Source organism: Apium graveolens, chromosome 11 (assembly GCF_009905375.1).
Source record: "Apium graveolens cultivar Ventura chromosome 11, ASM990537v1, whole genome shotgun sequence".
Classification (NCBI taxonomy): Eukaryota; Viridiplantae; Streptophyta; class Magnoliopsida; order Apiales; family Apiaceae; genus Apium; species Apium graveolens.
The window spans coordinates 33,663,630-33,676,947 of record NC_133657.1 but is presented as its reverse complement, the minus strand read 5'-3'; positions in this window follow the sequence as shown (position 1 = coordinate 33,676,947).

Here is a 13,318-nt window from a genome sequence, read left to right as displayed (position 1 = left end):
CTCATGTTGCTGCTGATTTGTGATGTGGATGGGGTTGGTGGTTTTGGATTATGTGGTTCTTCTTCTTTGTCTGACATTGTAGATTGATTTTCAGGTCTTAAACTATTTGTATTTTTACAGCAAGTTCTAATACCAATTTTTAGGCCCGTAATCAGCTGTAGAGGGGGGGTGAATACAGTTAATACAATCAATTTGACAAAGCTTCAACAAAATTAGTAGTTTTTATATTAACAGATAAAAACTGATTATAAACATACTCTCTCGAAAGAATGAACAAATTCCTTGAGAGTTGCTAGGTTATGCGAATGATATAACAATGTTCGCAATTCATATAGCATGAACCTAATATGTGCTTTATATAGATCACAACTATACAATGTATAAGGAATCATATTCTATTAACAACAAGGAAACCTAATACAATGCTTCTGAGATAAAGTCCTTCACCACCTTGAGTTCCTGTTTCCTTTTCCTTATCGAAGATCAACTGATGCGACAAATACTGATTATATCATCCGTTGACATCATCATCTGTTGATATCATTATCAGTTGATATCATCATCCGTTGATATCATCATCCGTTGATATAAGTTCCGATGTGAACTTATGATAGTTTTTGCTGATATCATCAATTGCTCCTAATGGATACTGTAATATCCGGGATATATCGTGTAATTATTTTGCTATTAAATAATTATTATGTGAGTTCAGTAACTATTTTGTGAGTTAATTGTTAAAAGTTATCTGTACTTAGATATTCAAAAATAATATTAATTGAGTATTTTAATTTTTATATGTCCAAAATAAAACATAGATAATTGTCATATCTTCCTAATTATTTTTATGTTGATTTATGGATTTATAAGGATCATATGAAATTTATAAAATCTTTTTTCCGAGTATTTAAAATCTATTTTATAAAAACGGGAACCAACCGACGTCAACCGTTGTTACATTTTTGGAACCCGAAACTCTTCCGAGAACTCCTTCCTAACCTAATTGTAATATTCCGAGCATATTCCATATTTTGACTTTTTCGATCCGGCGTACGGTTTGTCCTGCGCGGGTCCCGGCGCAACATTTTCGATACAATATTCATTTCGTTAAATCAATAAAACCCGTATTTTCGATAAACGGGAGCTTTTTATTAAACTATCACAATTATCACTTCGTAATACGTGTAACCAGGCGCTGAGACCAAGACCGCAGTACAAATTGTACTGATATTGGATAATTATCCCGAAAACCGATACCGTTTGGATCAGTTTTTACAAATAAACGTACCGTTTTATATCCGAAATGATCCAACGGGATACTAATATTCCGTAAATATCAATAGCCTTTTTCCATATTTTATTTCGTATCAAAATCATTTGCAGATAGTTAATTCTATAATTTTCAGAGAAAAACCCTAATTACATAAACTGTACAAAGAATCAAACAGCAAAACGAAGGCATTACCGATCTCTGTTTTCAAAGCTTGAGTAACCAAAACGAAGGATTTGAAGTGTTCTATCAGATTCTGAGCTTTGTTTCACTGCAGAATCAAAGGTTTATTTTCTGGAAATTTATTTATTTTTGAATTAAATTTATTAAAAATATGAATTTTTGTTCGGATGATTGTTTGTATGATTTGATGATTGCATGTTGTAGAGCTTGTTTTCCTGATGATTTTGATATATTATACGTCTGATTTGGAGTTCAATAACATGTTCAAATTTGAGTTTGATTTTCGAATTTTAAAATTAGGGTTTATAACCCGTATGAATGTTCTTAATTGAAATTTGGGGGTTTCTTATTCTGAAATAGATTGATGTTGTGGTATAGTGTATTGTATTATCTGTGAAACTTGCAATCTAGTCGTACAAGTTTCATGAATCAACGAGGTCTGTAGAGAAAGGAGTTGTGTTTTGAAGTTTACGTCGAACCCGCCGGAAACCGGCGAGTTTTTTGATCAAATTCCGACCAAGTCTGGGGTTATTGATGAATTTTGATTGCAGATATAGGTTCCTGGTGTTGTGTAGTTTAATTCTGGAGGTGATGGTGGTGGGAGGATGCGGGAGGTGAGTTCTCCGGCCACCCCCGATTTTCCGGCGACTGAAACTGCAAAATTGCAGTTTAGTCCCTGTATTTTTGAAGATGGTGAAGTTTAGTCCCTATAGTTTGCAAAGTTTTCAAAAATAGGATTCCTGTTTATAAAATGTTTAAAAATCATATTTCCTATTTATTTTTATTATAAAAATTCATTTTTAATTTCTGAAAATTCTGAAAATTATTATTTTAATTCCGAAAATTATTTTTAATTTAAAAATAAATCTAAATTAATTAGTTAATTAATTTCAGTTAATTTTTAATTAATTAATTGGTCAATTAATTCAAAAATTAATTGATTAATTGATTTAATTAATTATTAATTGATTTTAATCAATTATTTAATTAGATTTAATTATTTAAAAATGATTTAAAAATTCCGAAAAATAGTTTCGAGTTTTAAAATATTATTCTAAATTATTTCCAAAGCTCGATAATTAGTATAAAATTGTTTTGGAGCCAGAATTGGCCTACCGAGCCCTGGTTATTAACCCGAAATTGATCCAACGACCCGTTTTAATTCCGAAAAATGTTTTAAAAATCATTTTAAATATCAGAAAGCCTATTTATGACCCGAAACTTCTTTATAAATAATATATCATTGATTATGTGATGTATTATGTGCTATATGTGACTTGTTGATTGACTATCAGTCTATATATTCGGTGTTTACTTGATTATTGCATAACTTTCAATCCGTTAATCGGATTTGGGTAAAACGAAGGGTAGATAGAAGTATGTATTGAATAGAACTCTATGAGTCGATTATTGATAGATGTTTATGATATGTGAACAGAAGAGGTAAGGTGTAGGAAAGGGAAACAGGTAGTTGAGAAGTAAGACGATTGTGATTGGAAGCGAGTGTAGTGTAATAAGCTAATACCAGGCAAGTGTTCTGAACTTTCTCGAGATATTATAGTACTTGATAGACTTGTTGATATTGCAAGTGCTTTGAAGCACTGTACCCTAAACCTTGATTCCAGTTATTGATCTTGAGCCGTAACCTGATTCTTTTCTAGACCATTGATTGTTGTATACCCAAACACGAACCTCAAGTATACGAACCTACTCCACAAATACATACAAACTAAATATTAAACACTGAACCAGATTGCTTACACAATCAAATCTTTGTATTTTATGCTTTGAAAGACCAAATCCTTGAAACCCTGAAACATTGATTCCTTTGTTATCCAATTCTTTCATTACTCAGCATCCAAGCTTTGAAATTACCTTATTGATCCTTACAAGGACTGAAACCCTTTCATTGTTAAACACTCATTGTTGTTAATGACTCTGGTTATTAATTATTATTGCTTATTCTGTTATTATGTTAGAATTGGATTGTTTTTATAAAATTGTGGACCAGATTCGTGGTCAGACCATATAATGGTCAAGTTAGGCCAATGTGTGCCTTGGATCCAGTAGTTAGAGCAGTGTTGTGTACTTTGCTCGGGGTTAGTGTGTGACTGATCAGCAGCCTAACCTTGGTTTTTAACTGAAAATATAATATCAAATTCTAAATCATAATCCATTGTTCACTTGATATCATAAATATGTTCACTTGATGATCATTATTCTCAGTTTTGTCATTGTGACTTGCTGAGCTAGTTAGCTCATTTGTGCGATATTGTTTCTGTTCTTTTCAAGTTAAGAAGGAACCAGTTGGTACCGCGGATCCCCAGTCCAGCGCGAGAGCTAGGGGTTCAGGTTGATCGAGCTAAGCTAGTAGGTTTCTTTTGGGATAATTTAAGTCTGTAAAAGTTTGTAATAATGTTTAATACTCAGTTTTGAGTTTGGAATAGTTGGGATTTGAACAGTATGTAATATAAGTAGATGTGTGGCTTGTGTACATACTTTAACCTGTTGCGATCCGTGGTAGTTGGTAAATAGGGTCATTGCATATTATTGTTATCTTTATTATTGCTATAAGCAGGTTATAAATAAGCCGTGTGTGTGTGTGGACCCCCAAACTTCTGACCCGGGTTTGGAGGGCGCCACAGATACCATTCATTACATATAAGTTGGAAATTATATCTGTTAGGAATTCTTAATATAAGTTCACATGTATTAAATCTTCAATATTTAAAGGAATTATGAATTTATCATTGATCCAGTACCTCTTACTTAGTGCTACTATCTTGACTATCATGATAACAATGTCATATACATTTGTGGTAATGAAGTATTATAGCATTAAATTTGAAAATTATTTTAATTTATTTAAATTAAGATTGTAGACAATTCCATGTCATAACAGTCTTATAATTTAAAGTATATTAAAATAATATGTGGCATAGTTATTTGTATCTTGTACGAATAATTGTGATACTTTTAGTATTGGTGATATTATTTAGAATTCTTGTTCTAAGTAATCAATGATCAATTCTAAATCACTAATATTAGAAGTCGAAGTATTTTCTAGATTATGTGTATAAAACTCTTTATATTTTATATGATTAAAAAGTATTCCTAAAATTACTAATTATCTAGAAAATAATTACCATGTGTATAATTCATATATTCCATTGGTAATTATTCAAGAATAATTATAAATATTTAAGTGCTAGTATATAACTCATAGATATTTAGTGTTTATATATTTATTATTTATTTTAGGTAGTTTAGATTATGGAAATTGAAGCAATTCAATGATTTCATTTGGTCCATAATTCAAACTAACTTAAAATAAATAAGCAGCATGATTGATCATAACTAAATCCGTGAATAACTGATATCTAGTAATATTGATTATAACTAAATTGTTATAGGTTAATTATGAGATTTTGGTTTTAGTGAATTTTGTAAAGTTTACATCTCAAGAATTCACTGAAATCAAAATCATGATTGTAGCATGATTAGTTATGTATTAATTTTTGACTTATATTAGCTAATGATATTTAGTTAAGAGTTTAACTATGAACTAATTGTGAAGTATTAGTATTTGTGGCATTACTTAGAACTCCTCTAACTAATCAATGCTTATCCTCAGTCACTTATACTAATATAAATGGTGTGAAAATCTTTATTAAGTACAATTATGATCAATATGGATAATACTTTATTAAAAATAACCATATGTTGTCCAATTAGAATAATTTTTATTGCAAATTCGTGAATGATTTGATATAGATGCAATACTCAATGATTCAAAGTATATGGAACTTAGAATATTTTTCTAAGATTGCAAACAAGACAATGTTGGTTAATAAGGTAATATTTATCAAACCAATATTGTTTGAGATATTACAGTTGTTAGGAGTTAACAATTATATAATATATGAAATTTAATGCTAATGTTTATCTGAAGATAGTTGGTATTTGATTATTTGATATCTTGTTTTAATATATTTGAATTATGATGTTAGACAATTTCATGTTAAATCAATTTCATAATTAAAATAATATTAAAATAGGGTGCGGCATAATTATTGGTATCTAAAGTACTTGACAAGTATCAGTCAATGATATATTATAATTTTGTTGCAGATAGTTGTGAAATTTTAAGTTATAGTGAATTTACATGTGTTACTATATCTGACAGATTCACTACAATTTGGAATCAGTAGCATAATCATTCTTACTAAGATTGTTTATTAGTAAAAAATATTTTTGATAATTATTTTATAAAGATAGATTATTGAGTTTTTGACATGAATGGGAATTGTTTAGACTTTACCCTAAGTGATCAATGTTTTTATAAAAACTCAATCATATTAAAAGAAAAAAAATTCTCTTCTTAATACTACTAGGTCAGAAGTCTGTGTCTTTTCATATCAAAGACATGATTATTTATCTTTTTATGCATAAATGCAGACTTGTGCACTCGAGCAGCTTTAAGAGAAAAATCAAACTTCTTTCTACACTGGTGATTACTTATTTCATGAAAATCTTTGTGAAATCACTATTGTACATCATTTCTCTCAAAAAATTATATGCATAATTTTCATTCAATATAGATTTTAAGTGCATTTTATCTCTACATTGCCATAAGTTATGTGATGCAGGTTCAGCCTCCAAATGGCCTTCTTTTATTGATATTCATGCGGTTGAAAACCCACAACTTCTATCCCAGACTGTAAATACAAACACAAAGATAGAACCAACCAACATTCTCTTACTACTAAAATGAAGTATGAATGAGCATGAGGGAGAAAGTGCCTTAGTGCACCACATAAGAAAGTTCTAAAGTCAGCAGATCTGTCTCCTACAAAGTTGAGTAGTATTTTTGAAACTGAGACAAGTGCTAGCTCCCATCCATCTTCTCAAAAAGATGTCATGGATGAAAATGCACAAAAACAGTTACTAGATTCATCCTCTCAACATGGTGCGTCTATTGAAATTCGCCTATCGGTCAGGGTATCCGATGTAGTGTCACCACCTCAGACATAAACAATTCTTGATGCACAAGAAGAGGTTACACACACAAAGGAAGAGTTGACAGAAATAAGAATTTTGACCATTTTAAGGTCAGATTTGATTGTTCAAGGTTCTTTAATGGACCAATTGCCTTTATAGGTGTTATGAGAGGATACTGATCCAATAGCCATATGTCAGTGGTCAGTGTCTACATCCCCAGGTTTAAATTTAATGGATGCATCTGCGGATAGTGGGGACGTAGGCACAGATCGATAACTTTTTGACAATGATTCAGATTTACCTGATGAGTCACAAAGAAATGTCTTCACAGACATTAGAAGGAAACTTTGATCTTTATGCTAAATTCTTTGGATCATTGTTTACCTTCCCAGAGTTCAAATCTGGAACCCTCAACGGGAAACTAGCAACTTGTATATTATGACTCATCTGACGGGTCTAACAAGGATGGGGATTTGCGAACTCCTATTGCACCACCTATGACCTCCTTAAGTATGGCTAAGGTGATTTTCTTGCAGGTATATTTGGACGAAAATACGCGCTAATAATACATGCAAGTATACGCATTCGCAAGTAATATAGAATTCTTTCTAGTTCGTTCCCACATAGACTCTTTTGGTTAACATAAGTTTTATACACTTATGCAACAATGATATGGTTATTATTCAATGCTAAGACGAATAATAATTTGGTTTTGTTTATAATTAAGATATTAACTAACATGCAATTAACTACAAGAATAAAGGTTGATTTACTATATGAGTCAAACATGGGATTCTAACTTCATTAAATACTTCATTCAAAATCCGTGTTCTCAACCTTAGCATGCAATGGTGATGACAACTAATCAAATAACATGAAACTGATAAACGCCAACTTTCGGTGCATGAATACCATACTACCAGACATCCACAAAAGAGATAGAAGCTGAATAGACACCATGTATGTTGAGACCCTATATGTCTATAGAATTTGACAACACAAAGGTTTATTGCGCAAGTTATCTATTATGATTATATAAGGCAAGTAAGATGGTTAAAATTACCTACTAATCATGCATAACAAATACATGAACCTATGCTAGCATGGCAAGTTCTAAACCTCTAAATTCACTGTCGCTTCATTAGAGATTAACACGATATCTTATATGTTCGTGACGCACATAAGACGAATAAGCACAACCAATACTAGGATATCATACAATCACCACACACTAAGATATTGAAACAAGATTAACTATTAAAATCCATAAATAAATCCGTTAGAACTCCACGATAACGATTAGTTCATAACCGAACTCCTCATTACTGTGGGTTCCGATGAAAGCATGGTATAATAAACTAGGTCTTTATAAAATGAATAATAAACAAAGTACGTAATCCTTAGTATAGATTCAACAAATAAGAAACGAGCATCCAAGATTACAACTTAGAACAAAGAATCGCAAGAATAAACAAGATTTTTTTCACCTTCGTTGAATTGTGCTATAGGTCTTCTCGTCGTCTTCTCCTTCAGTTACGTTTAGAAAAACGTTTTCAAGTTTTCTTTAAATAGCATCCCAATTACTCTAGAAGCCTAGAAAAATATTATTCTAATTGCAACAGGATTTTATTATCCTGACACGGCGCGACCGCGCGCTTCATCAGCGCGGGCGCGCTGTCCTTCTACTATACTTGTGCGGCCACGCGCAATCACAGTTTGGGGCGCTAACCTTTTAGAAAAAGTGATTTTCCTTATTTTGTTTGCTGGTTCTAGATGGCTTTCAACGAGCATTTATTCACAACACCTTCCTAACACCATTTTAGTATCAAAATAATGCTAAATCACCTCGATCCCTTATATATGCCTGAAATATAAAATACTACAAAAACACATCAAAAACACAAATAACTTGAGTACAAAACACCAATTCGAAGCTTTACGAAGCGCTATAAGTGGATATGAATGCCACTTAACATACCCCAAACTTGAATCGATGCTTGTCGTCAAGCATAAACAGACTCAAAAAACAAGAAATAAAAATACATAAATGCAACCTATATGAATGCAATGATTCCAATAGAATACCTTAACCAATCAACAAGTAACATCTCAACAAATGAAATTATTCGCACAAGTTCAATCAAATCCCACAAATCAACTCACAGGCTAGAAACGTGTGTGTGTGTACAATTGCTTAAAAGATATACTATCGCAACTAGATCAATAATCATGACTCACTACTCATCAAGGTAATCACAAGGTTATAAATAGAATAAATGCTAAACTCAAAATGACATATAACACTTCAATTTTATTTATCACAAGGTTATAAATAGAATAAACGCTAAACTCAAAATGACATATAACACTTCAATTTTATTTATCAGAGTTATACATTGATTCATGCTTTTTTTGCTAACACATAACAACATAAATATTCTTATTTGATTGTGTAATGAGTGAGGTCCACAAGAGCATTAGGTTAGTGGATCCCAGACTATAAAAGCCTTAGGTCACTAGGCACAAAGTCCCCTAAAAACTTAATAACTCGAGTATTAAAGAGCCCACTTGTGACGTCCTCCAAACCCGGGTCAGAAGTTTGGGGTTCACAAAACACACACAATATATAAACATGTTTATAAAATATTATATGCATTGACCCTTCTTTACACAACCACGGATCGTAACAGGTTAAAGTATGAAGACAAGCCACAACCTTAACTTTTATTACATCATACCAAATCCCAATTAGTTTAACTTAAAACTCATAGTGATGTCATTCTTACAATCTTGCATAACTCATCTACAATAGTAAGCTCCTGCTAGCTCGATCCAACTTAACCTGGAATCCTAGCTCGCACGCTGGACAGGGAATCCTCATTATCAACAATTTCCTTTTTAACTGTAGAATAACATAAACATATTTGCAAGAGTGAGCTAACTAGCTCAACAAGTCATAACAGCAATAACTGAGGTTAAACAATTATCGGTTGAAATGATTAATAGGAATTAAGTTTCTTGATAAGCAATGATTAGAATTGGAAATTCACTTTCATTTGTAAAAACCAAGGTTAGGCTGCTGATTAGTCACACATTAAACCCGAGCAAGGCACACAGCTCTGCTCTCTATACTGGATCCAAGGCACGCATTTACCTAATATGACCATGAATCTAGTCTGACCACAAATATGGTCCACATTTATAAAACCATCCAATTCTAAAATGATTCAATATGATAACCATTATAATTCAGTAAAAACAGAATCATTATTAACATTGATAAAGCATTATCTCGGAGCATAAAACATTTCAGAGGTATCACCAGGGTATATCAAGGTGTAAATATGAAGAATGGTTGTAAGCCTGATGATGAATCAAGTATCTGATGAACAATGGTTCAATGATAATACAGGGTATACATCTTTGATGTAATAGGGTATTCCAGGGTATATAAGTTTCTGTATGCGTAAGAAATTCTGTTACAATACTTGGTTTATGGTATGTATATATTTGTAGAATAGTATTATATTTGTATGGTTTTGTATCTGGAAAATTAATAGTTGGTGCTTTACAAGAAAAAAAGCTTACAGCACAAGATCAATGATATGATCAGTGTTCAAGGTTGAATAGCTTAAAGCGCTTGCAATATAAAACATGACTTATTTTGAATACTAGCAACATGTTATGAGAAAGTTCAAAAATATTTGCAATATATCTTTAAGAAGGTTCAGAAGTACTTGTACTCCTCTAACAGTTCTACTCATTAATCACTTTCCTTCTTTTTCTATACCTTACTTCTATCCACCGATCACTTTCTTTCTTTTTCTACGCTTCAGTTCTATTATCTGATCACTGGCTTTCTTTTTCTAAGCCTCGTTTACTCTGCTAGGCATCACAAGTATCTATCAATATTTAATCTCATATTATTCAAATCGTCATATAGACGTCATAAGCTTTTATCTATCCTTCGTTTTACCCAAATCCGATTTACAGATTGAAAGTTACAGCAAAAAACCATCAAACTATAACTATATAGGCATATAACACATCGGTCAGATAGCATGTAGCACATAACACGCAAGATATTCGATCAAAATGATTTTTCAAAGAAGATTCGGGGTTAAAATGATCTTCTGGGTATTTAATACGAATTTTTGAACATTTTTCGGAATTAAAACGGGTCTCCGAATCATTTTATAATTAAATATCAGGGTTCGAACATCCGAATTCGACTTTAAAATGATTAAATAATAATTATCGAGCTTTGAAAATAATTTTAAATAATATTTGAAAGCTCGAAACTATTTTTAGGAATTTTTAAATCTAAATAATAATTAAATCAATTAAATTCAATTAATAATTAATTAAATTAATTAATCAATTAATATTAAATTAATTGAATAATTAAAATAATTAAAAACTAATTAAAATTAATTAATAAAATAAATTAGATTTTTTTTAAGTAAAAAAATAATTAAAAACAATTTTTCTGATTTTAAAATAATTAAATAAAAAAATTTTGAATTTAAAAATAAATGGAAATATAATTTTTGAAAACAATTAAAACAGAAATCTAAGTTTTGTAGAGTTTTAAAACAACAGGACTAAAATGGCACGTTTTTTTCCAAACTAAGGGGTCGAATTGCAATTCGACCATCATCCCCGTTCATCCCCGCCGGCCAGTCACCATTAACGGCGAATAGAGCTTTTCCGGCAACCATGAATCGACCCAGAATTACACGAAACTCACGAGGATTCATCTTTTCTTTTCCAGAAACACAATCGTATAATCAGAATCATCAATAATTCAATAAATCGGCCGAAACAATCGTTTGAAAATATCGCCGCCGCCTGGGCTCGTTTTCCGGCGAAGCTCGATTGGAGCTATCCAGGAATCGTTTGATAGTTTCAAATATACCAATAGATTTGTTGTTCCACGATCTATACAACCATGTAATAAATTTCATCTAATAACCCTTAACAAAGAAACACCTAATTTTCAATTAAGAACATTCAAACACATAAATTCTAATTTTTAATTTTGAGAATCAAACATCAATTTCAACATGTTATTGAACTCCAAATCAGTCATATAATATACAAAAATGAATAGGATAAAATTATCTACAAGATTAAGCCATCAAATCATATCAACAACATCAAGAACAAAATTTCATAATTTAATCTTTAAATAATTCAAAATAAAATAATTAAATAATAAAAATACCTTGATTTCTGCACTAAAACTGTTGATCGATTCAGAAAGGTCTTTTCGAGAGTTTCGATTTGATATATGGCATGCCGGAATCGGAGTTCGATAATGTCGTCGCTTGTGAGTCTGATTTTCAAGAACGTAACGAATAATTAGGGTTTTCTCTGTATTTCACTGGATTTTACTTTCTGATTATGATTATACGAATAAAATGAAACAGGAAAAGGGCTATTTATATTTATAAAATATTGGATCGTCTTGGATCGATAAATTAGTTACTTAGCCGCTAAGTTACTCTTCCTGAGTATACCCTTATTAACACCCTATGAACCTGCTATACGTATAGCGGTGAAGCTAACTCATTTCCACTTATCATGCCTATTTTATAGTCTCAAAGGGACCAACATAATGCATATTAATTTCTTTTCTTTCTAATTCTAGTAATTCATGCTCATGAACGTTCCAATAGTTACTGGTTGTTGAATCTCATTGCCACTTGTTTCTTTATTCGGGCTCTTTGAGTCTGGTAATGGGAATGAGTACAATCTAAATCATCCAATCGTATTTGAGGCTCTTTAATCATTCCCTTAATCTTCTGGTCCATCTGCAAATGATATACTGAAACCATGGCGTATTCGGTTTCTATCACTTTCGAAATTACTTTAGAATTAAGAATCAACGAGAAAATCTCGACTGGATATGATTGACGCACAAACTTATCACTATATGTTATTTTCCTTGAATCACAATCGAGTATATTTACCGAGCGAAAATTTCTTACTATTTAGAAGAAAATATACTAACCTGAAGGTATCACCCGCATCTTCTAACCCATATTATCACTTATTTTGGTTCTAGGGAGTTCTCATACGAAACTAACTGTAATGCTCTTTCTTGACGTCTAGTAACATCTAACGTTTATTATTTCTTTATGCCATATTATCAGAAAGCTTTCTTTGACATCTATGTCTTATATCATATTCTCGGAGTAACTTGAATCCCTTGAGTTATCGATGTATAACCAGATTCCTATCTTTTAGTTCCGCCTTACTTAATGCCCGTTCATCTAGGAGTGGTATATACTATTCTGGTTCGACATAATTCATCATATTCTAAAAACTTCTTGTCAAATCTCAGGTCAAATAATTTTAATCATTTACAATCAATTCCTGGATCTGATGACGTACTACCATTTTTTTTCAAGCAGCAACTAATCCATTTATCGGATAAACTATTTGTCAGTAAAAGAAAATGACTAGGTTTGGGATAACCTATCAGTAATGATTCAATTAACGCTTTCCCCCATTTTCTCTTCATGTCTGGTCACTAGATATTTTCTTTTAGCCCTCAGTACTTAATCGTACTCTTGAGATGCATTCCCTATCTCAGTTTACAAATGTTTCATCAATTCTTTACTTTACTTCTGTCCCATATAGTACCCATATCTTACCTATATCATGGCATTTTGTAAGGTTTCTTTATCATCCTTTTGATTCCACTGTCTTTCCTATCTAAGTTCTTCATTCTCATAGCTCATTATTTCTCCTTAACATAAGTGAGTCTTCCAATAGCACTGTTTGGTTCTTCATCAAATTAACCATTCTTATAACTAACTCTGGAACAAAATCTTTTAATTCATATACGTTATTAATTTC